This window comes from Chanodichthys erythropterus, chromosome 4 (genome assembly GCF_024489055.1).
Source record: "Chanodichthys erythropterus isolate Z2021 chromosome 4, ASM2448905v1, whole genome shotgun sequence".
Lineage (NCBI taxonomy): Eukaryota > Metazoa > Chordata > Actinopteri > Cypriniformes > Xenocyprididae > Chanodichthys > Chanodichthys erythropterus.
The window spans coordinates 30,650,135-30,670,964 of NC_090224.1; the positions used below are offsets into that span (position 1 = coordinate 30,650,135).

The 20,830-nt window shown below is 43.1% G+C and overlaps 13 non-coding genes across 13 annotated transcripts; all 13 read left to right on the forward strand.

Annotated features, from left to right (window-relative positions):
• Positions 1 to 96: 96 nt before the first annotated feature.
• Positions 97 to 310, forward strand: LOC137019498 (small nucleolar RNA U3). Its single transcript, XR_010895043.1, has one exon. It is a non-coding gene; the product is annotated as a small nucleolar RNA U3 (small nucleolar RNA).
• A 1,471-nt stretch (positions 311 to 1,781) lies between these two features.
• On the forward strand, positions 1,782 to 1,995 carry LOC137019499 (small nucleolar RNA U3). The gene has a single exon (XR_010895044.1). It is a non-coding gene; the product is annotated as a small nucleolar RNA U3 (small nucleolar RNA).
• Positions 1,996 to 3,463: 1,468 nt separating this feature from the next.
• Positions 3,464 to 3,677, forward strand: LOC137019500 (small nucleolar RNA U3). Its single transcript, XR_010895045.1, has one exon. It is a non-coding gene; the product is annotated as a small nucleolar RNA U3 (small nucleolar RNA).
• Positions 3,678 to 5,146: 1,469 nt separating this feature from the next.
• LOC137019501 (small nucleolar RNA U3) lies at positions 5,147 to 5,360 on the forward strand. The gene has a single exon (XR_010895046.1). It is a non-coding gene; the product is annotated as a small nucleolar RNA U3 (small nucleolar RNA).
• A 1,468-nt stretch (positions 5,361 to 6,828) lies between these two features.
• On the forward strand, positions 6,829 to 7,042 carry LOC137019502 (small nucleolar RNA U3). Its single transcript, XR_010895047.1, has one exon. It is a non-coding gene; the product is annotated as a small nucleolar RNA U3 (small nucleolar RNA).
• Positions 7,043 to 8,510: 1,468 nt separating this feature from the next.
• LOC137019503 (small nucleolar RNA U3) lies at positions 8,511 to 8,724 on the forward strand. Its single transcript, XR_010895048.1, has one exon. It is a non-coding gene; the product is annotated as a small nucleolar RNA U3 (small nucleolar RNA).
• A 1,468-nt stretch (positions 8,725 to 10,192) lies between these two features.
• LOC137019504 (small nucleolar RNA U3) lies at positions 10,193 to 10,406 on the forward strand. Its single transcript, XR_010895049.1, has one exon. It is a non-coding gene; the product is annotated as a small nucleolar RNA U3 (small nucleolar RNA).
• A 1,469-nt stretch (positions 10,407 to 11,875) lies between these two features.
• Positions 11,876 to 12,089, forward strand: LOC137019505 (small nucleolar RNA U3). The gene has a single exon (XR_010895050.1). It is a non-coding gene; the product is annotated as a small nucleolar RNA U3 (small nucleolar RNA).
• A 1,468-nt stretch (positions 12,090 to 13,557) lies between these two features.
• Positions 13,558 to 13,771, forward strand: LOC137019506 (small nucleolar RNA U3). The gene has a single exon (XR_010895051.1). It is a non-coding gene; the product is annotated as a small nucleolar RNA U3 (small nucleolar RNA).
• A 1,468-nt stretch (positions 13,772 to 15,239) lies between these two features.
• LOC137019507 (small nucleolar RNA U3) lies at positions 15,240 to 15,453 on the forward strand. Its single transcript, XR_010895052.1, has one exon. It is a non-coding gene; the product is annotated as a small nucleolar RNA U3 (small nucleolar RNA).
• A 1,467-nt stretch (positions 15,454 to 16,920) lies between these two features.
• On the forward strand, positions 16,921 to 17,134 carry LOC137019508 (small nucleolar RNA U3). Its single transcript, XR_010895053.1, has one exon. It is a non-coding gene; the product is annotated as a small nucleolar RNA U3 (small nucleolar RNA).
• A 1,471-nt stretch (positions 17,135 to 18,605) lies between these two features.
• LOC137019509 (small nucleolar RNA U3) lies at positions 18,606 to 18,819 on the forward strand. The gene has a single exon (XR_010895054.1). It is a non-coding gene; the product is annotated as a small nucleolar RNA U3 (small nucleolar RNA).
• Positions 18,820 to 20,287: 1,468 nt separating this feature from the next.
• LOC137019510 (small nucleolar RNA U3) lies at positions 20,288 to 20,501 on the forward strand. Its single transcript, XR_010895055.1, has one exon. It is a non-coding gene; the product is annotated as a small nucleolar RNA U3 (small nucleolar RNA).
• Positions 20,502 to 20,830: the final 329 nt, after the last annotated feature.

Here is a 20,830-nt window from a genome sequence, read left to right on the forward strand (position 1 = left end):
CGCAAACTTTAAAGCCCACAGAACTCAACTACGCAAAACCGTTTGAGAGGAGAGGCGCATCAGAATGGAATGCCGTTTGAGTTTCGATAAGTCGTCAAGACTATATTTTCAGGGATCATTTCTATAGTTCTTTGCTTGGAAATGTGTTTCGAAAGTGTTTGTCTCCCCACCCACGATGACGAGTCATGATGCTCCTTTCTGAGCGTGAATTGGGTGCAGAGCAACATCTTTAGTTGTAAGCTCTGCGTTGTTGATGAACGTTCTGTATTGCCTTTTGCAATATGGAAGAAAGGGGTGTGTTCTGAGTGGTGTTTCGGTGTTCTTTAAACTGGTTTCTTTTTTTCCAGAGAACTGTACTTTATATAAAATAAACTTTGCTGAAACGCAGAACTGTTTGTGAGGATTGGGTACCGTATGTGGTGTAAGACAGCAGTTGCGAAAAGCATTTTTATGTCAAAAAAAAAAAAAGTGGTCCAGATAAACGTTCACTCTGCGTTTTGAAATCAGCTGTTGCGAGTTTTCTAAGAGAGCAGTCGCCGTCAAGTTTCTGAGATGCCTAGGTTAAAAATGGTTAGTAAGTGCGTGAATTTTTCGTTGGATGTGAACTCTGTGTCGTTGATGAAGGTTCTGTCTTGCTTTTGTCAACATTGAAGAAAGGGGTATGATCTGAGTTCTGTTCCACATTTGTGCCTTTTGAGAAAGTGGTTTGTTTTAGGAGCTTTTCTGGAATGCGTTGTGGCAATCCAGTATTGGAAACAGAAGCCCAGGAGCAATGGAGCAAGTCCTAGCTAGGACAAGTCATCAATCACGAGCACTTCCACCGACTCACCCTCCAAACGTGGAACTACCCACAGCTGTAGCTAATGATGGCCTATGGAGGTCACCATAAAACTGGGAACTTGCTTGACTCAGAGCTGGATGGTCCTGAGTACTGCCTCCTTCAGGATGAGGTGCTGAGGCACAGAATGGCCTAGAGAGAAACTGGCCGAAGAGTAAGAAGACAGAATGAATCTTGCAACATTTTCTATGGTGACTTTGCTTTTCTTCTGTTCTGTCTTCCCCCTTTAAGGTGGCTTATAGCGTTGAAACAGATGTGGGGAACAGAGCCGCCATGGATACCCCAGCCCAGGAAGAACCTAAGTTCCAGTTTAAATTCCTAAGTTCTTGGCTAAATAAGAGATCATTTGTGTTAACCCGGCTCCCGTCTCTTGTGGTCACGTTTTGTGGCAGCTTAAACCTCTCCACATCTCGGGGCGCGTGTCAGAGCGTCCTTTTGTATAAAGCGAACACTGTGTATTATCCAAAAGTAGAAATGTTTGCAGCGATGTGGTATTCTTGTCTCTTGGATAAGACAGCAGATATATACGAAAATCAGGTTTTATGGAAAAAGTGGGCCGGACACGGGTTCATTTGGCATTTGGAGGTCAGCCATAGCCCTTTTTCTAAGTGTGCAACTCACATCAAAAATTCGAAATAGTCTACATTAAGATTCGTTAATGCGCGTTTGACTTTTCGTCTAAAAGATTTTCGCCATTTAGCTTCAACGGGTGGACTACAAAGCAATGCTCCAAAAAAGTTTGACATTATAGATTGTCGTTTGTATTCCTCATCATGTCTTAGTAGGCTTCTAGGGGATTGTGGATGTGCTTTCTGCTTTTGGCTCCGATGTATGCGCTAAAATGACACGCAAACTTTAAAGCCCACAGAACTCAACTACGCAAAACCGTTTGAGAGGAGAGGCGCATCAGAATGGAATGCCGTTTGAGTTTCGATAAGTCGTCAAGACTATATTTTCAGGGATCATTTCTATAGTTCTTTGCTTGGAAATGTGTTTCGAAAGTGTTTGTCTCCCCACCCACGATGACGAGTCATGATGCTCCTTTCTGAGCGTGAATTGGGTGCAGAGCAACATCTTTAGTTGTAAGCTCTGCGTTGTTGATGAACGTTCTGTATTGCCTTTTGCAATATGGAAGAAAGGGGTGTGTTCTGAGTGGTGTTTCGGTGTTCTTTAAACTGGTTTCTTTTTTTCCAGAGAACTGTACTTTATATAAAATAAACTTTGCTGAAACGCAGAACTGTTTGTGAGGATTGGGTACCGTATGTGGTGTAAGACAGCAGTTGCGAAAAGCATTTTTATGTCAAAAAAAAAAGTGGTCCAGATAAACGTTCACTCTGCGTTTTGAAATCAGCTGTTGCGAGTTTTCTAAGAGAGCAGTCGCCGTCAAGTTTCTGAGATGCCTAGGTTAAAAATGGTTAGTAAGTGCGTGAATTTTTCGTTGGATGTGAACTCTGTGTCGTTGATGAAGGTTCTGTCTTGCTTTTGTCAACATTGAAGAAAGGGGTATGATCTGAGTTCTGTTCCACATTTGTGCCTTTTGAGAAAGTGGTTTGTTTTAGGAGCTTTTCTGGAATGCGTTGTGGCAATCCAGTATTGGAAACAGAAGCCCAGGAGCAATGGAGCAAGTCCTAGCTAGGACAAGTCATCAATCACGAGCACTTCCACCGACTCACCCTCCAAACGTGGAACTACCCACAGCTGTAGCTAATGATGGCCTATGGAGGTCACCATAAAACTGGGAACTTGCTTGACTCAGAGCTGGATGGTCCTGAGTACTGCCTCCTTCAGGATGAGGTGCTGAGGCACAGAATGGCCTAGAGAGAAACTGGCCGAAGAGTAAGAAGACAGAATGAATCTTGCAACATTTTCTATGGTGACTTTGCTTTTCTTCTGTTCTGTCTTCCCCCTTTAAGGTGGCTTATAGCGTTGAAACAGATGTGGGGAACAGAGCCGCCATGGATACCCCAGCCCAGGAAGAACCTAAGTTCCAGTTTAAATTCCTAAGTTCTTGGCTAAATAAGAGATCATTTGTGTTAACCCGGCTCCCGTCTCTTGTGGTCACGTTTTGTGGCAGCTTAAACCTCTCCACATCTCGGGGCGCGTGTCAGAGCGTCCTTTTGTATAAAGCGAACACTGTGTATTATCCAAAAGTAGAAATGTTTGCAGCGATGTGGTATTCTTGTCTCTTGGATAAGACAGCAGATATATACGAAAATCAGGTTTTATGGAAAAAGTGGGCCGGACACGGGTTCATTTGGCATTTGGAGGTCAGCCATAGCCCTTTTTCTAAGTGTGCAACTCACATCAAAAATTCGAAATAGTCTACATTAAGATTCGTTAATGCGCGTTTGACTTTTCGTCTAAAAGATTTTCGCCATTTAGCTTCAACGGGTGGACTACAAAGCAATGCTCCAAAAAAGTTTGACATTATAGATTGTCGTTTGTATTCCTCATCATGTCTTAGTAGGCTTCTAGGGGATTGTGGATGTGCTTTCTGCTTTTGGCTCCGATGTATGCGCTAAAATGACACGCAAACTTTAAAGCCCACAGAACTCAACTACGCAAAACCGTTTGAGAGGAGAGGCGCATCAGAATGGAATGCCGTTTGAGTTTCGATAAGTCGTCAAGACTATATTTTCAGGGATCATTTCTATAGTTCTTTGCTTGGAAATGTGTTTCGAAAGTGTTTGTCTCCCCACCCACGATGACGAGTCATGATGCTCCTTTCTGAGCGTGAATTGGGTGCAGAGCAACATCTTTAGTTGTAAGCTCTGCGTTGTTGATGAACGTTCTGTATTGCCTTTTGCAATATGGAAGAAAGGGGTGTGTTCTGAGTGGTGTTTCGGTGTTCTTTAAACTGGTTTCTTTTTTTCCAGAGAACTGTACTTTATATAAAATAAACTTTGCTGAAACGCAGAACTGTTTGTGAGGATTGGGTACCGTATGTGGTGTAAGACAGCAGTTGCGAAAAGCATTTTTATGTCAAAAAAAAAAAGTGGTCCAGATAAACGTTCACTCTGCGTTTTGAAATCAGCTGTTGCGAGTTTTCTAAGAGAGCAGTCGCCGTCAAGTTTCTGAGATGCCTAGGTTAAAAATGGTTAGTAAGTGCGTGAATTTTTCGTTGGATGTGAACTCTGTGTCGTTGATGAAGGTTCTGTCTTGCTTTTGTCAACATTGAAGAAAGGGGTATGATCTGAGTTCTGTTCCACATTTGTGCCTTTTGAGAAAGTGGTTTGTTTTAGGAGCTTTTCTGGAATGCGTTGTGGCAATCCAGTATTGGAAACAGAAGCCCAGGAGCAATGGAGCAAGTCCTAGCTAGGACAAGTCATCAATCACGAGCACTTCCACCGACTCACCCTCCAAACGTGGAACTACCCACAGCTGTAGCTAATGATGGCCTATGGAGGTCACCATAAAACTGGGAACTTGCTTGACTCAGAGCTGGATGGTCCTGAGTACTGCCTCCTTCAGGATGAGGTGCTGAGGCACAGAATGGCCTAGAGAGAAACTGGCCGAAGAGTAAGAAGACAGAATGAATCTTGCAACATTTTCTATGGTGACTTTGCTTTTCTTCTGTTCTGTCTTCCCCCTTTAAGGTGGCTTATAGCGTTGAAACAGATGTGGGGAACAGAGCCGCCATGGATACCCCAGCCCAGGAAGAACCTAAGTTCCAGTTTAAATTCCTAAGTTCTTGGCTAAATAAGAGATCATTTGTGTTAACCCGGCTCCCGTCTCTTGTGGTCACGTTTTGTGGCAGCTTAAACCTCTCCACATCTCGGGGCGCGTGTCAGAGCGTCCTTTTGTATAAAGCGAACACTGTGTATTATCCAAAAGTAGAAATGTTTGCAGCGATGTGGTATTCTTGTCTCTTGGATAAGACAGCAGATATATACGAAAATCAGGTTTTATGGAAAAAGTGGGCCGGACACGGGTTCATTTGGCATTTGGAGGTCAGCCATAGCCCTTTTTCTAAGTGTGCAACTCACATCAAAAATTCGAAATAGTCTACATTAAGATTCGTTAATGCGCGTTTGACTTTTCGTCTAAAAGATTTTCGCCATTTAGCTTCAACGGGTGGACTACAAAGCAATGCTCCAAAAAAGTTTGACATTATAGATTGTCGTTTGTATTCCTCATCATGTCTTAGTAGGCTTCTAGGGGATTGTGGATGTGCTTTCTGCTTTTGGCTCCGATGTATGCGCTAAAATGTCACGCAAACTTTAAAGCCCACAGAACTCAACTACGCAAAACCGTTTGAGAGGAGAGGCGCATCAGAATGGAATGCCGTTTGAGTTTCGATAAGTCGTCAAGACTATATTTTCAGGGATCATTTCTATAGTTCTTTGCTTGGAAATGTGTTTCGAAAGTGTTTGTCTCCCCACCCACGATGACGAGTCATGATGCTCCTTTCTGAGCGTGAATTGGGTGCAGAGCAACATCTTTAGTTGTAAGCTCTGCGTTGTTGATGAACGTTCTGTATTGCCTTTTGCAATATGGAAGAAAGGGGTGTGTTCTGAGTGGTGTTTCGGTGTTCTTTAAACTGGTTTCTTTTTTTCCAGAGAACTGTACTTTATATAAAATAAACTTTGCTGAAACGCAGAACTGTTTGTGAGGATTGGGTACCGTATGTGGTGTAAGACAGCAGTTGCGAAAAGCATTTTTATGTCAAAAAAAAAAGTGGTCCAGATAAACGTTCACTCTGCGTTTTGAAATCAGCTGTTGCGAGTTTTCTAAGAGAGCAGTCGCCGTCAAGTTTCTGAGATGCCTAGGTTAAAAATGGTTAGTAAGTGCGTGAATTTTTCGTTGGATGTGAACTCTGTGTCGTTGATGAAGGTTCTGTCTTGCTTTTGTCAACATTGAAGAAAGGGGTATGATCTGAGTTCTGTTCCACATTTGTGCCTTTTGAGAAAGTGGTTTGTTTTAGGAGCTTTTCTGGAATGCGTTGTGGCAATCCAGTATTGGAAACAGAAGCCCAGGAGCAATGGAGCAAGTCCTAGCTAGGACAAGTCATCAATCACGAGCACTTCCACCGACTCACCCTCCAAACGTGGAACTACCCACAGCTGTAGCTAATGATGGCCTATGGAGGTCACCATAAAACTGGGAACTTGCTTGACTCAGAGCTGGATGGTCCTGAGTACTGCCTCCTTCAGGATGAGGTGCTGAGGCACAGAATGGCCTAGAGAGAAACTGGCCGAAGAGTAAGAAGACAGAATGAATCTTGCAACATTTTCTATGGTGACTTTGCTTTTCTTCTGTTCTGTCTTCCCCCTTTAAGGTGGCTTATAGCGTTGAAACAGATGTGGGGAACAGAGCCGCCATGGATACCCCAGCCCAGGAAGAACCTAAGTTCCAGTTTAAATTCCTAAGTTCTTGGCTAAATAAGAGATCATTTGTGTTAACCCGGCTCCCGTCTCTTGTGGTCACGTTTTGTGGCAGCTTAAACCTCTCCACATCTCGGGGCGCGTGTCAGAGCGTCCTTTTGTATAAAGCGAACACTGTGTATTATCCAAAAGTAGAAATGTTTGCAGCGATGTGGTATTCTTGTCTCTTGGATAAGACAGCAGATATATACGAAAATCAGGTTTTATGGAAAAAGTGGGCCGGACACGGGTTCATTTGGCATTTGGAGGTCAGCCATAGCCCTTTTTCTAAGTGTGCAACTCACATCAAAAATTCGAAATAGTCTACATTAAGATTCGTTAATGCGCGTTTGACTTTTCGTCTAAAAGATTTTCGCCATTTAGCTTCAACGGGTGGACTACAAAGCAATGCTCCAAAAAAGTTTGACATTATAGATTGTCGTTTGTATTCCTCATCATGTCTTAGTAGGCTTCTAGGGGATTGTGGATGTGCTTTCTGCTTTTGGCTCCGATGTATGCGCTAAAATGTCACGCAAACTTTAAAGCCCACAGAACTCAACTACGCAAAACCGTTTGAGAGGAGAGGCGCATCAGAATGGAATGCCGTTTGAGTTTCGATAAGTCGTCAAGACTATATTTTCAGGGATCATTTCTATAGTTCTTTGCTTGGAAATGTGTTTCGAAAGTGTTTGTCTCCCCACCCACGATGACGAGTCATGATGCTCCTTTCTGAGCGTGAATTGGGTGCAGAGCAACATCTTTAGTTGTAAGCTCTGCGTTGTTGATGAACGTTCTGTATTGCCTTTTGCAATATGGAAGAAAGGGGTGTGTTCTGAGTGGTGTTTCGGTGTTCTTTAAACTGGTTTCTTTTTTTCCAGAGAACTGTACTTTATATAAAATAAACTTTGCTGAAACGCAGAACTGTTTGTGAGGATTGGGTACCGTATGTGGTGTAAGACAGCAGTTGCGAAAAGCATTTTTATGTCAAAAAAAAAAGTGGTCCAGATAAACGTTCACTCTGCGTTTTGAAATCAGCTGTTGCGAGTTTTCTAAGAGAGCAGTCGCCGTCAAGTTTCTGAGATGCCTAGGTTAAAAATGGTTAGTAAGTGCGTGAATTTTTCGTTGGATGTGAACTCTGTGTCGTTGATGAAGGTTCTGTCTTGCTTTTGTCAACATTGAAGAAAGGGGTATGATCTGAGTTCTGTTCCACATTTGTGCCTTTTGAGAAAGTGGTTTGTTTTAGGAGCTTTTCTGGAATGCGTTGTGGCAATCCAGTATTGGAAACAGAAGCCCAGGAGCAATGGAGCAAGTCCTAGCTAGGACAAGTCATCAATCACGAGCACTTCCACCGACTCACCCTCCAAACGTGGAACTACCCACAGCTGTAGCTAATGATGGCCTATGGAGGTCACCATAAAACTGGGAACTTGCTTGACTCAGAGCTGGATGGTCCTGAGTACTGCCTCCTTCAGGATGAGGTGCTGAGGCACAGAATGGCCTAGAGAGAAACTGGCCGAAGAGTAAGAAGACAGAATGAATCTTGCAACATTTTCTATGGTGACTTTGCTTTTCTTCTGTTCTGTCTTCCCCCTTTAAGGTGGCTTATAGCGTTGAAACAGATGTGGGGAACAGAGCCGCCATGGATACCCCAGCCCAGGAAGAACCTAAGTTCCAGTTTAAATTCCTAAGTTCTTGGCTAAATAAGAGATCATTTGTGTTAACCCGGCTCCCGTCTCTTGTGGTCACGTTTTGTGGCAGCTTAAACCTCTCCACATCTCGGGGCGCGTGTCAGAGCGTCCTTTTGTATAAAGCGAACACTGTGTATTATCCAAAAGTAGAAATGTTTGCAGCGATGTGGTATTCTTGTCTCTTGGATAAGACAGCAGATATATACGAAAATCAGGTTTTATGGAAAAAGTGGGCCGGACACGGGTTCATTTGGCATTTGGAGGTCAGCCATAGCCCTTTTTCTAAGTGTGCAACTCACATCAAAAATTCGAAATAGTCTACATTAAGATTCGTTAATGCGCGTTTGACTTTTCGTCTAAAAGATTTTCGCCATTTAGCTTCAACGGGTGGACTACAAAGCAATGCTCCAAAAAAGTTTGACATTATAGATTGTCGTTTGTATTCCTCATCATGTCTTAGTAGGCTTCTAGGGGATTGTGGATGTGCTTTCTGCTTTTGGCTCCGATGTATGCGCTAAAATGTCACGCAAACTTTAAAGCCCACAGAACTCAACTACGCAAAACCGTTTGAGAGGAGAGGCGCATCAGAATGGAATGCCGTTTGAGTTTCGATAAGTCGTCAAGACTATATTTTCAGGGATCATTTCTATAGTTCTTTGCTTGGAAATGTGTTTCGAAAGTGTTTGTCTCCCCACCCACGATGACGAGTCATGATGCTCCTTTCTGAGCGTGAATTGGGTGCAGAGCAACATCTTTAGTTGTAAGCTCTGCGTTGTTGATGAACGTTCTGTATTGCCTTTTGCAATATGGAAGAAAGGGGTGTGTTCTGAGTGGTGTTTCGGTGTTCTTTAAACTGGTTTCTTTTTTTCCAGAGAACTGTACTTTATATAAAATAAACTTTGCTGAAACGCAGAACTGTTTGTGAGGATTGGGTACCGTATGTGGTGTAAGACAGCAGTTGCGAAAAGCATTTTTATGTCAAAAAAAAAAGTGGTCCAGATAAACGTTCACTCTGCGTTTTGAAATCAGCTGTTGCGAGTTTTCTAAGAGAGCAGTCGCCGTCAAGTTTCTGAGATGCCTAGGTTAAAAATGGTTAGTAAGTGCGTGAATTTTTCGTTGGATGTGAACTCTGTGTCGTTGATGAAGGTTCTGTCTTGCTTTTGTCAACATTGAAGAAAGGGGTATGATCTGAGTTCTGTTCCACATTTGTGCCTTTTGAGAAAGTGGTTTGTTTTAGGAGCTTTTCTGGAATGCGTTGTGGCAATCCAGTATTGGAAACAGAAGCCCAGGAGCAATGGAGCAAGTCCTAGCTAGGACAAGTCATCAATCACGAGCACTTCCACCGACTCACCCTCCAAACGTGGAACTACCCACAGCTGTAGCTAATGATGGCCTATGGAGGTCACCATAAAACTGGGAACTTGCTTGACTCAGAGCTGGATGGTCCTGAGTACTGCCTCCTTCAGGATGAGGTGCTGAGGCACAGAATGGCCTAGAGAGAAACTGGCCGAAGAGTAAGAAGACAGAATGAATCTTGCAACATTTTCTATGGTGACTTTGCTTTTCTTCTGTTCTGTCTTCCCCCTTTAAGGTGGCTTATAGCGTTGAAACAGATGTGGGGAACAGAGCCGCCATGGATACCCCAGCCCAGGAAGAACCTAAGTTCCAGTTTAAATTCCTAAGTTCTTGGCTAAATAAGAGATCATTTGTGTTAACCCGGCTCCCGTCTCTTGTGGTCACGTTTTGTGGCAGCTTAAACCTCTCCACATCTCGGGGCGCGTGTCAGAGCGTCCTTTTGTATAAAGCGAACACTGTGTATTATCCAAAAGTAGAAATGTTTGCAGCGATGTGGTATTCTTGTCTCTTGGATAAGACAGCAGATATATACGAAAATCAGGTTTTATGGAAAAAGTGGGCCGGACACGGGTTCATTTGGCATTTGGAGGTCAGCCATAGCCCTTTTTCTAAGTGTGCAACTCACATCAAAAATTCGAAATAGTCTACATTAAGATTCGTTAATGCGCGTTTGACTTTTCGTCTAAAAGATTTTCGCCATTTAGCTTCAACGGGTGGACTACAAAGCAATGCTCCAAAAAAGTTTGACATTATAGATTGTCGTTTGTATTCCTCATCATGTCTTAGTAGGCTTCTAGGGGATTGTGGATGTGCTTTCTGCTTTTGGCTCCGATGTATGCGCTAAAATGTCACGCAAACTTTAAAGCCCACAGAACTCAACTACGCAAAACCGTTTGAGAGGAGAGGCGCATCAGAATGGAATGCCGTTTGAGTTTCGATAAGTCGTCAAGACTATATTTTCAGGGATCATTTCTATAGTTCTTTGCTTGGAAATGTGTTTCGAAAGTGTTTGTCTCCCCACCCACGATGACGAGTCATGATGCTCCTTTCTGAGCGTGAATTGGGTGCAGAGCAACATCTTTAGTTGTAAGCTCTGCGTTGTTGATGAACGTTCTGTATTGCCTTTTGCAATATGGAAGAAAGGGGTGTGTTCTGAGTGGTGTTTCGGTGTTCTTTAAACTGGTTTCTTTTTTTCCAGAGAACTGTACTTTATATAAAATAAACTTTGCTGAAACGCAGAACTGTTTGTGAGGATTGGGTACCGTATGTGGTGTAAGACAGCAGTTGCGAAAAGCATTTTTATGTCAAAAAAAAAAAGTGGTCCAGATAAACGTTCACTCTGCGTTTTGAAATCAGCTGTTGCGAGTTTTCTAAGAGAGCAGTCGCCGTCAAGTTTCTGAGATGCCTAGGTTAAAAATGGTTAGTAAGTGCGTGAATTTTTCGTTGGATGTGAACTCTGTGTCGTTGATGAAGGTTCTGTCTTGCTTTTGTCAACATTGAAGAAAGGGGTATGATCTGAGTTCTGTTCCACATTTGTGCCTTTTGAGAAAGTGGTTTGTTTTAGGAGCTTTTCTGGAATGCGTTGTGGCAATCCAGTATTGGAAACAGAAGCCCAGGAGCAATGGAGCAAGTCCTAGCTAGGACAAGTCATCAATCACGAGCACTTCCACCGACTCACCCTCCAAACGTGGAACTACCCACAGCTGTAGCTAATGATGGCCTATGGAGGTCACCATAAAACTGGGAACTTGCTTGACTCAGAGCTGGATGGTCCTGAGTACTGCCTCCTTCAGGATGAGGTGCTGAGGCACAGAATGGCCTAGAGAGAAACTGGCCGAAGAGTAAGAAGACAGAATGAATCTTGCAACATTTTCTATGGTGACTTTGCTTTTCTTCTGTTCTGTCTTCCCCCTTTAAGGTGGCTTATAGCGTTGAAACAGATGTGGGGAACAGAGCCGCCATGGATACCCCAGCCCAGGAAGAACCTAAGTTCCAGTTTAAATTCCTAAGTTCTTGGCTAAATAAGAGATCATTTGTGTTAACCCGGCTCCCGTCTCTTGTGGTCACGTTTTGTGGCAGCTTAAACCTCTCCACATCTCGGGGCGCGTGTCAGAGCGTCCTTTTGTATAAAGCGAACACTGTGTATTATCCAAAAGTAGAAATGTTTGCAGCGATGTGGTATTCTTGTCTCTTGGATAAGACAGCAGATATATACGAAAATCAGGTTTTATGGAAAAAGTGGGCCGGACACGGGTTCATTTGGCATTTGGAGGTCAGCCATAGCCCTTTTTCTAAGTGTGCAACTCACATCAAAAATTCGAAATAGTCTACATTAAGATTCGTTAATGCGCGTTTGACTTTTCGTCTAAAAGATTTTCGCCATTTAGCTTCAACGGGTGGACTACAAAGCAATGCTCCAAAAAAGTTTGACATTATAGATTGTCGTTTGTATTCCTCATCATGTCTTAGTAGGCTTCTAGGGGATTGTGGATGTGCTTTCTGCTTTTGGCTCCGATGTATGCGCTAAAATGTCACGCAAACTTTAAAGCCCACAGAACTCAACTACGCAAAACCGTTTGAGAGGAGAGGCGCATCAGAATGGAATGCCGTTTGAGTTTCGATAAGTCGTCAAGACTATATTTTCAGGGATCATTTCTATAGTTCTTTGCTTGGAAATGTGTTTCGAAAGTGTTTGTCTCCCCACCCACGATGACGAGTCATGATGCTCCTTTCTGAGCGTGAATTGGGTGCAGAGCAACATCTTTAGTTGTAAGCTCTGCGTTGTTGATGAACGTTCTGTATTGCCTTTTGCAATATGGAAGAAAGGGGTGTGTTCTGAGTGGTGTTTCGGTGTTCTTTAAACTGGTTTCTTTTTTTCCAGAGAACTGTACTTTATATAAAATAAACTTTGCTGAAACGCAGAACTGTTTGTGAGGATTGGGTACCGTATGTGGTGTAAGACAGCAGTTGCGAAAAGCATTTTTATGTCAAAAAAAAAAGTGGTCCAGATAAACGTTCACTCTGCGTTTTGAAATCAGCTGTTGCGAGTTTTCTAAGAGAGCAGTCGCCGTCAAGTTTCTGAGATGCCTAGGTTAAAAATGGTTAGTAAGTGCGTGAATTTTTCGTTGGATGTGAACTCTGTGTCGTTGATGAAGGTTCTGTCTTGCTTTTGTCAACATTGAAGAAAGGGGTATGATCTGAGTTCTGTTCCACATTTGTGCCTTTTGAGAAAGTGGTTTGTTTTAGGAGCTTTTCTGGAATGCGTTGTGGCAATCCAGTATTGGAAACAGAAGCCCAGGAGCAATGGAGCAAGTCCTAGCTAGGACAAGTCATCAATCACGAGCACTTCCACCGACTCACCCTCCAAACGTGGAACTACCCACAGCTGTAGCTAATGATGGCCTATGGAGGTCACCATAAAACTGGGAACTTGCTTGACTCAGAGCTGGATGGTCCTGAGTACTGCCTCCTTCAGGATGAGGTGCTGAGGCACAGAATGGCCTAGAGAGAAACTGGCCGAAGAGTAAGAAGACAGAATGAATCTTGCAACATTTTCTATGGTGACTTTGCTTTTCTTCTGTTCTGTCTTCCCCCTTTAAGGTGGCTTATAGCGTTGAAACAGATGTGGGGAACAGAGCCGCCATGGATACCCCAGCCCAGGAAGAACCTAAGTTCCAGTTTAAATTCCTAAGTTCTTGGCTAAATAAGAGATCATTTGTGTTAACCCGGCTCCCGTCTCTTGTGGTCACGTTTTGTGGCAGCTTAAACCTCTCCACATCTCGGGGCGCGTGTCAGAGCGTCCTTTTGTATAAAGCGAACACTGTGTATTATCCAAAAGTAGAAATGTTTGCAGCGATGTGGTATTCTTGTCTCTTGGATAAGACAGCAGATATATACGAAAATCAGGTTTTATGGAAAAAGTGGGCCGGACACGGGTTCATTTGGCATTTGGAGGTCAGCCATAGCCCTTTTTCTAAGTGTGCAACTCACATCAAAAATTCGAAATAGTCTACATTAAGATTCGTTAATGCGCGTTTGACTTTTCGTCTAAAAGATTTTCGCCATTTAGCTTCAACGGGTGGACTACAAAGCAATGCTCCAAAAAAGTTTGACATTATAGATTGTCGTTTGTATTCCTCATCATGTCTTAGTAGGCTTCTAGGGGATTGTGGATGTGCTTTCTGCTTTTGGCTCCGATGTATGCGCTAAAATGTCACGCAAACTTTAAAGCCCACAGAACTCAACTACGCAAAACCGTTTGAGAGGAGAGGCGCATCAGAATGGAATGCCGTTTGAGTTTCGATAAGTCGTCAAGACTATATTTTCAGGGATCATTTCTATAGTTCTTTGCTTGGAAATGTGTTTCGAAAGTGTTTGTCTCCCCACCCACGATGACGAGTCATGATGCTCCTTTCTGAGCGTGAATTGGGTGCAGAGCAACATCTTTAGTTGTAAGCTCTGCGTTGTTGATGAACGTTCTGTATTGCCTTTTGCAATATGGAAGAAAGGGGTGTGTTCTGAGTGGTGTTTCGGTGTTCTTTAAACTGGTTTCTTTTTTTCCAGAGAACTGTACTTTATATAAAATAAACTTTGCTGAAACGCAGAACTGTTTGTGAGGATTGGGTACCGTATGTGGTGTAAGACAGCAGTTGCGAAAAGCATTTTTATGTCAAAAAAAAAAGTGGTCCAGATAAACGTTCACTCTGCGTTTTGAAATCAGCTGTTGCGAGTTTTCTAAGAGAGCAGTCGCCGTCAAGTTTCTGAGATGCCTAGGTTAAAAATGGTTAGTAAGTGCGTGAATTTTTCGTTGGATGTGAACTCTGTGTCGTTGATGAAGGTTCTGTCTTGCTTTTGTCAACATTGAAGAAAGGGGTATGATCTGAGTTCTGTTCCACATTTGTGCCTTTTGAGAAAGTGGTTTGTTTTAGGAGCTTTTCTGGAATGCGTTGTGGCAATCCAGTATTGGAAACAGAAGCCCAGGAGCAATGGAGCAAGTCCTAGCTAGGACAAGTCATCAATCACGAGCACTTCCACCGACTCACCCTCCAAACGTGGAACTACCCACAGCTGTAGCTAATGATGGCCTATGGAGGTCACCATAAAACTGGGAACTTGCTTGACTCAGAGCTGGATGGTCCTGAGTACTGCCTCCTTCAGGATGAGGTGCTGAGGCACAGAATGGCCTAGAGAGAAACTGGCCGAAGAGTAAGAAGACAGAATGAATCTTGCAACATTTTCTATGGTGACTTTGCTTTTCTTCTGTTCTGTCTTCCCCCTTTAAGGTGGCTTATAGCGTTGAAACAGATGTGGGGAACAGAGCCGCCATGGATACCCCAGCCCAGGAAGAACCTAAGTTCCAGTTTAAATTCCTAAGTTCTTGGCTAAATAAGAGATCATTTGTGTTAACCCGGCTCCCGTCTCTTGTGGTCACGTTTTGTGGCAGCTTAAACCTCTCCACATCTCGGGGCGCGTGTCAGAGCGTCCTTTTGTATAAAGCGAACACTGTGTATTATCCAAAAGTAGAAATGTTTGCAGCGATGTGGTATTCTTGTCTCTTGGATAAGACAGCAGATATATACGAAAATCAGGTTTTATGGAAAAAGTGGGCCGGACACGGGTTCATTTGGCATTTGGAGGTCAGCCATAGCCCTTTTTCTAAGTGTGCAACTCACATCAAAAATTCGAAATAGTCTACATTAAGATTCGTTAATGCGCGTTTGACTTTTCGTCTAAAAGATTTTCGCCATTTAGCTTCAACGGGTGGACTACAAAGCAATGCTCCAAAAAAGTTTGACATTATAGATTGTCGTTTGTATTCCTCATCATGTCTTAGTAGGCTTCTAGGGGATTGTGGATGTGCTTTCTGCTTTTGGCTCCGATGTATGCGCTAAAATGTCACGCAAACTTTAAAGCCCACAGAACTCAACTACGCAAAACCGTTTGAGAGGAGAGGCGCATCAGAATGGAATGCCGTTTGAGTTTCGATAAGTCGTCAAGACTATATTTTCAGGGATCATTTCTATAGTTCTTTGCTTGGAAATGTGTTTCGAAAGTGTTTGTCTCCCCACCCACGATGACGAGTCATGATGCTCCTTTCTGAGCGTGAATTGGGTGCAGAGCAACATCTTTAGTTGTAAGCTCTGCGTTGTTGATGAACGTTCTGTATTGCCTTTTGCAATATGGAAGAAAGGGGTGTGTTCTGAGTGGTGTTTCGGTGTTCTTTAAACTGGTTTCTTTTTTTCCAGAGAACTGTACTTTATATAAAATAAACTTTGCTGAAACGCAGAACTGTTTGTGAGGATTGGGTACCGTATGTGGTGTAAGACAGCAGTTGCGAAAAGCATTTTTATGTCAAAAAAAAAGTGGTCCAGATAAACGTTCACTCTGCGTTTTGAAATCAGCTGTTGCGAGTTTTCTAAGAGAGCAGTCGCCGTCAAGTTTCTGAGATGCCTAGGTTAAAAATGGTTAGTAAGTGCGTGAATTTTTCGTTGGATGTGAACTCTGTGTCGTTGATGAAGGTTCTGTCTTGCTTTTGTCAACATTGAAGAAAGGGGTATGATCTGAGTTCTGTTCCACATTTGTGCCTTTTGAGAAAGTGGTTTGTTTTAGGAGCTTTTCTGGAATGCGTTGTGGCAATCCAGTATTGGAAACAGAAGCCCAGGAGCAATGGAGCAAGTCCTAGCTAGGACAAGTCATCAATCACGAGCACTTCCACCGACTCACCCTCCAAACGTGGAACTACCCACAGCTGTAGCTAATGATGGCCTATGGAGGTCACCATAAAACTGGGAACTTGCTTGACTCAGAGCTGGATGGTCCTGAGTACTGCCTCCTTCAGGATGAGGTGCTGAGGCACAGAATGGCCTAGAGAGAAACTGGCCGAAGAGTAAGAAGACAGAATGAATCTTGCAACATTTTCTATGGTGACTTTGCTTTTCTTCTGTTCTGTCTTCCCCCTTTAAGGTGGCTTATAGCGTTGAAACAGATGTGGGGAACAGAGCCGCCATGGATACCCCAGCCCAGGAAGAACCTAAGTTCCAGTTTAAATTCCTAAGTTCTTGGCTAAATAAGAGATCATTTGTGTTAACCCGGCTCCCGTCTCTTGTGGTCACGTTTTGTGGCAGCTTAAACCTCTCCACATCTCGGGGCGCGTGTCAGAGCGTCCTTTTGTATAAAGCGAACACTGTGTATTATCCAAAAGTAGAAATGTTTGCAGCGATGTGGTATTCTTGTCTCTTGGATAAGACAGCAGATATATACGAAAATCAGGTTTTATGGAAAAAGTGGGCCGGACACGGGTTCATTTGGCATTTGGAGGTCAGCCATAGCCCTTTTTCTAAGTGTGCAACTCACATCAAAAATTCGAAATAGTCTACATTAAGATTCGTTAATGCGCGTTTGACTTTTCGTCTAAAAGATTTTCGCCATTTAGCTTCAACGGGTGGACTACAAAGCAATGCTCCAAAAAAGTTTGACATTATAGATTGTCGTTTGTATTCCTCATCATGTCTTAGTAGGCTTCTAGGGGATTGTGGATGTGCTTTCTGCTTTTGGCTCCGATGTATGCGCTAAAATGTCACGCAAACTTTAAAGCCCACAGAACTCAACTACGCAAAACCGTTTGAGAGGAGAGGCGCATCAGAATGGAATGCCGTTTGAGTTTCGATAAGTCGTCAAGACTATATTTTCAGGGATCATTTCTATAGTTCTTTGCTTGGAAATGTGTTTCGAAAGTGTTTGTCTCCCCACCCACGATGACGAGTCATGATGCTCCTTTCTGAGCGTGAATTGGGTGCAGAGCAACATCTTTAGTTGTAAGCTCTGCGTTGTTGATGAACGTTCTGTATTGCCTTTTGCAATATGGAAGAAAGGGGTGTGTTCTGAGTGGTGTTTCGGTGTTCTTTAAACTGGTTTCTTTTTTTCCAGAGAACTGTACTTTATATAAAATAAACTTTGCTGAAACGCAGAACTGTTTGTGAGGATTGGGTACCGTATGTGGTGTAAGACAGCAGTTGCGAAAAGCATTTTTATGTCAAAAAAAAAAAAAGTGGTCCAGATAAACGTTCACTCTGCGTTTTGAAATCAGCTGTTGCGAGTTTTCTAAGAGAGCAGTCGCCGTCAAGTTTCTGAGATGCCTAGGTTAAAAATGGTTAGTAAGTGCGTGAATTTTTCGTTGGATGTGAACTCTGTGTCGTTGATGAAGGTTCTGTCTTGCTTTTGTCAACATTGAAGAAAGGGGTATGATCTGAGTTCTGTTCCACATTTGTGCCTTTTGAGAAAGTGGTTTGTTTTAGGAGCTTTTCTGGAATGCGTTGTGGCAATCCAGTATTGGAAACAGAAGCCCAGGAGCAATGGAGCAAGTCCTAGCTAGGACAAGTCATCAATCACGAGCACTTCCACCGACTCACCCTCCAAACGTGGAACTACCCACAGCTGTAGCTAATGATGGCCTATGGAGGTCACCATAAAACTGGGAACTTGCTTGACTCAGAGCTGGATGGTCCTGAGTACTGCCTCCTTCAGGATGAGGTGCTGAGGCACAGAATGGCCTAGAGAGAAACTGGCCGAAGAGTAAGAAGACAGAATGAATCTTGCAACATTTTCTATGGTGACTTTGCTTTTCTTCTGTTCTGTCTTCCCCCTTTAAGGTGGCTTATAGCGTTGAAACAGATGTGGGGAACAGAGCCGCCATGGATACCCCAGCCCAGGAAGAACCTAAGTTCCAGTTTAAATTCCTAAGTTCTTGGCTAAATAAGAGATCATTTGTGTTAACCCGGCTCCCGTCTCTTGTGGTCACGTTTTGTGGCAGCTTAAACCTCTCCACATCTCGGGGCGCGTGTCAGAGCGTCCTTTTGTATAAAGCGAACACTGTGTATTATCCAAAAGTAGAAATGTTTGCAGCGATGTGGTATTCTTGTCTCTTGGATAAGACAGCAGATATATACGAAAATCAGGTTTTATGGAAAAAGTGGGCCGGACACGGGTTCATTTGGCATTTGGAGGTCAGCCATAGCCCTTTTTCTAAGTGTGCAACTCACATCAAAAATTCGAAATAGTCTACATTAAGATTCGTTAATGCGCGTTTGACTTTTCGTCTAAAAGATTTTCGCCATTTAGCTTCAACGGGTGGACTACAAAGCAATGCTCCAAAAAAGTTTGACATTATAGATTGTCGTTTGTATTCCTCATCATGTCTTAGTAGGCTTCTAGGGGATTGTGGATGTGCTTTCTGCTTTTGGCTCCGATGTATGCGCTAAAATGTCACGCAAACTTTAAAGCCCACAGAACTCAACTACGCAAAACCGTTTGAGAGGAGAGGCGCATCAGAATGGAATGCCGTTTGAGTTTCGATAAGTCGTCAAGACTATATTTTCAGGGATCATTTCTATAGTTCTTTGCTTGGAAATGTGTTTCGAAAGTGTTTGTCTCCCCACCCACGATGACGAGTCATGATGCTCCTTTCTGAGCGTGAATTGGGTGCAGAGCAACATCTTTAGTTGTAAGCTCTGCGTTGTTGATGAACGTTCTGTATTGCCTTTTGCAATATGGAAGAAAGGGGTGTGTTCTGAGTGGTGTTTCGGTGTTCTTTAAACTGGTTTCTTTTTTTCCAGAGAACTGTACTTTATATAAAATAAACTTTGCTGAAACGCAGAACTGTTTGTGAGGATTGGGTACCGTATGTGGTGTAAGACAGCAGTTGCGAAAAGCATTTTTATGTCAAAAAAAAAAGTGGTCCAGATAAACGTTCACTCTGCGTTTTGAAATCAGCTGTTGCGAGTTTTCTAAGAGAGCAGTCGCCGTCAAGTTTCTGAGATGCCTAGGTTAAAAATGGTTAGTAAGTGCGTGAATTTTTCGTTGGATGTGAACTCTGTGTCGTTGATGAAGGTTCTGTCTTGCTTTTGTCAACATTGAAGAAAGGGGTATGATCTGAGTTCTGTTCCACATTTGTGCCTTTTGAGAAAGTGGTTTGTTTTAGGAGCTTTTCTGGAATGCGTTGTGGCAATCCAGTATTGGAAACAGAAGCCCAGGAGCAATGGAGCAAGTCCTAGCTAGGACAAGTCATCAATCACGAGCACTTCCACCGACTCACCCTCCAAACGTGGAACTACCCACAGCTGTAGCTAATGATGGCCTATGGAGGTCACCATAAAACTGGGAACTTGCTTGACTCAGAGCTGGATGGTCCTGAGTACTGCCTCCTTCAGGATGAGGTGCTGAGGCACAGAATGGCCTAGAGAGAAACTGGCCGAAGAGTAAGAAGACAGAATGAATCTTGCAACATTTTCTATGGTGACTTTGCTTTTCTTCTGTTCTGTCTTCCCCCTTTAAGGTGGCTTATAGCGTTGAAACAGATGTGGGGAACAGAGCCGCCATGGATACCCCAGCCCAGGAAGAACCTAAGTTCCAGTTTAAATTCCTAAGTTCTTGGCTAAATAAGAGATCATTTGTGTTAACCCGGCTCCCGTCTCTTGTGGTCACGTTTTGTGGCAGCTTAAACCTCTCCACATCTCGGGGCGCGTGTCAGAGCGTCCTTTTGTATAAAGCGAACACTGTGTATTATCCAAAAGTAGAAATGTTTGCAGCGATGTGGTATTCTTGTCTCTTGGATAAGACAGCAGATATATACGAAAATCAGGTTTTATGGAAAAAGTGGGCCGGACACGGGTTCATTTGGCATTTGGAGGTCAGCCATAGCCCTTTTTCTAAGTGTGCAACTCACATCAAAAATTCGAAATAGTCTACATTAAGATTCGTTAATGCGCGTTTGACTTTTCGTCTAAAAGATTTTCGCCATTTAGCTTCAACGGGTGGACTACAAAGCAATGCTCCAAAAAAGTTTGACATTATAGATTGTCGTTTGTATTCCTCATCATGTCTTAGTAGGCTTCTAGGGGATTGTGGATGTGCTTTCTGCTTTTGGCTCCGATGTATGCGCTAAAATGTCACGCAAACTTTAAAGCCCACAGAACTCAACTACGCAAAACCGTTTGAGAGGAGAGGCGCATCAGAATGGAATGCCGTTTGAGTTTCGATAAGTCGTCAAGACTATATTTTCAGGGATCATTTCTATAGTTCTTTGCTTGGAAATGTGTTTCGAAAGTGTTTGTCTCCCCACCCACGATGACGAGTCATGATGCTCCTTTCTGAGCGTGAATTGGGTGCAGAGCAACATCTTTAGTTGTAAGCTCTGCGTTGTTGATGAACGTTCTGTATTGCCTTTTGCAATATGGAAGAAAGGGGTGTGTTCTGAGTGGTGTTTCGGTGTTCTTTAAACTGGTTTCTTTTTTTCCAGAGAACTGTACTTTATATAAAATAAACTTTGCTGAAACGCAGAACTGTTTGTGAGGATTGGGTACCGTATGTGGTGTAAGACAGCAGTTGCGAAAAGCATTTTTATGTCAAAAAAAAAAAAGTGGTCCAGATAAACGTTCACTCTGCGTTTTGAAATCAGCTGTTGCGAGTTTTCTAAGAGAGCAGTCGCCGTCAAGTTTCTGAGATGCCTAGGTTAAAAATGGTTAGTAAGTGCGTGAATTTTTCGTTGGATGTGAACTCTGTGTCGTTGATGAAGGTTCTGTCTTGCTTTT